The sequence below is a fragment of the Fundulus heteroclitus genome, chromosome 2 (genome assembly GCF_011125445.2).
Source record: "Fundulus heteroclitus isolate FHET01 chromosome 2, MU-UCD_Fhet_4.1, whole genome shotgun sequence".
Classification (NCBI taxonomy): domain Eukaryota; kingdom Metazoa; phylum Chordata; class Actinopteri; order Cyprinodontiformes; family Fundulidae; genus Fundulus; species Fundulus heteroclitus.
In genome coordinates, this window is record NC_046362.1 from 9,435,628 (window position 1) to 9,438,286 (window position 2,659).

Consider the following 2,659-nt stretch of genomic DNA (forward strand, 5'->3'; position numbering starts at 1 on the left):
TTATTAAAAAATGAGAAACAGTTGGACAATATAGCCTTTTCGGTTGCTATTACTTCACATTTAAATGAACTGAACTTGAGGCTACAAGGCAGGGACAGTTCAATTCGTTAACATTTGTCCGTGCCTTTCAGAGGAAAACATGAGATTTTCCCAGCAGTGGAAAGACAGATTCAGAAATAGTGAGATATCTATACCTTTGTTGACTTTATTGATAAGCTCATTATAGATTTCAGCAATTGTTTTGACAAAGAGACTCAGGAAAGTTCTATTTCCTTTTTATCATTTGGACAAGGTTAGTGCTAGGAGAATGATTCAGGATTGTTGTGTGTTATTTTTGCTCTGGCTAGCTTGTCACCTAGCCTAGAAACACAAATGCACATATCTTAGTGTCCTTGTTGGTTTTTGGCCAAGCTGATAGTAAAGCTGTGATTATTCCTCATTGTTTAGCTTTTGATTTACTGTTAATTCATCGTCTTTGCCTAAATGTTCATAAACTGTTGTTCTTAAAATTCATAATTTTTCAGGTTGCTCAGTAGTTTTCAATTGATTGATTTTTGCATTTTAATCTGATTTAGTATTCTATCCTTTCAGCAGTGTTGTGAGAAGTTTAAGAGTAGATGGATAATTTATTGGTTCATGTTGACTGTGAAGTTGAACTGTCTTAGTTAATAAATTCACACATATATAAAGAACCATTGTTTATCCTATTTATTTTGTGTAAAGTGATTGCTGTCTGAAGGTCCATGCTCGTATCACTCCTATGTGGTTAACTGTCTTAAAATACAGTTACATCTATGGTGAGTTTCAGTTAATCAAAATGTTAAGAATACTACTGGAGAACCTGATATTCAGCCAGGCTGAGAGCTTTGTTTTGAAAAAGTTTATTGCAGAATGTGAATAGTGGCAGGTGAGGCAGGCAGGCAGTAATGAGCATAAGATCAGAGTCCAGCTGGTTGAGCAAACAGGAACTGGTACAAACACAACGGCAGTGCACATGAGGCAAGACGAAACTTTCTGGCAGGTAGGAGATGGCTGAGGCAGGTATATGTAGACAGGGGAATAAGGTCAGCAGAGCTGACTCTAATTAATTGCAGCAAGTGGATCTGATCAGGTGCACTGTGGTGGCTGGAAGAAGGCAAAGCTGATTGGGTGGGGGCTGAGGAGTGGACTGAGCTGATTGGACGGCTGCTGTGGCTGAGACAGAGCTGAATCAGGAAAAGTCCAAACAAAACAAACAAAAAACCTAAATCATGACACAAAACCCATTAAGCTTGGCAGCCCATGATTCAGGGGGAGGAATTGAACTCTCCCCCGACCCCTAGGTTCAGTACTGTAAGTTGATTTAGTTAAACATTTGGTATACACAGAAACATCTGAATGTTGGCAAAAGTTTTATATCAATAATTTTTATGATCACCAGACAAAGTTTAAACAACAAACAGTTATATCAGATAGTAAACCAACTAGGAAAATGTCACCACAAAATTCACTCTCAGCCATTCAACAGATTAGGGTTGTTATTTATAAGTGTTAGTAAATATATATATATAATCAACCAATCCTAATTGTGCAACACATACATGTTCAGCTCTTTATTCTGTGCCAATAAATAGTGTCAAAAAGTATTTGAATTGGACCGAATTAATTTGATTTGATTTTCAAATGAATGCATACAGAGTATTAAGCTATTTAGATATGTATTAAACTGAATAATGTAACGTTTCTGGCACTGGAGCTGCTGATTGCAATCAGCACACCTGTGTCTGTCTCCGCCCTGGCTGCTTAAAAGCTCTGCTCCTCGCAGCCTCCAGTGCCAGAACGTCTCTAGCCACACGGTGAGCGCTTCCAGCCTTCTTTTTGAATTCCTGTCAGTCTCTCGTCCTGTTTTGCCTCTGTTTTTGAAAACCTGTCTGCCCCTTTTGGATTTGTCTGCCTGCCTGGGTCCTGCCTGTCAGCCTCAGAGATCTGGACTGCCTCACCGTGTTTCTGACCCCAGCCTGTCCGTGAGTAAAAACGAGTTCGCCTGTCCCCTGTCTGTCTGTGCTTTCTGGATCTGGACCTGGACGCCCTGTTGGATTCTCCCTTGGAAACCGCTGCCTGAGCTAAACGGATTTTCCCCTGACAAAGACCCGGACCGGACCTGGACAAAGAGCCCTGGATAACCCCCTCTCGGACGCCTTCAACATAAGGAGTCAGAGCTCTACCCTCAGCACGTCCAGGTTAGTGACCCTACTTCTCTCTCACCAACCTGTCAATATCTGCTGGTCACTAACCTGCGACTCTGCCTTCAGGAGCGGCCAGTCGCAGAGTGCGAGCCGAGCCAGGGGACCGCGCCGCCAGCGTCAAAATAAAGACTGTTAATATTTTGTACTCACTTGTTTTCGGGTATTTCTTGGGTCCTCCTAAATTCCTCACAAATAATTTGATATTATGATCTTACGCGCTTCAAGAAATTTCTTTGGCCTCTTTAAATGTACTGGAATACACCTGTTGTAGATTATCAACAGTTCTTTCCATTAAAAAGAAACACTTTTTCTGTGTTTCCTGATCTCAAGGGCCACTTAAGATAAATATTGTGAGACTTTCATTGTCCTTTAAGTATTAATTCTGAGAGGAGTAGCAAGAACTTTTCACAAAGGAAGTTACTCAGGAGATACGG

General features: G+C 41.0%; 1 long non-coding RNA gene across 1 annotated transcript; it reads left to right on the top strand.

Moving 5' to 3' along the window:
- Nucleotides 1-2,053: 2,053 nt before the first annotated feature.
- LOC118565050 lies at nt 2,054-2,370 on the top strand. Its single transcript, XR_004932141.1, has 2 exons — nt 2,054-2,219; nt 2,292-2,370. It is a non-coding gene; the product is annotated as an uncharacterized LOC118565050 (long non-coding RNA).
- Nucleotides 2,371-2,659: the final 289 nt, after the last annotated feature.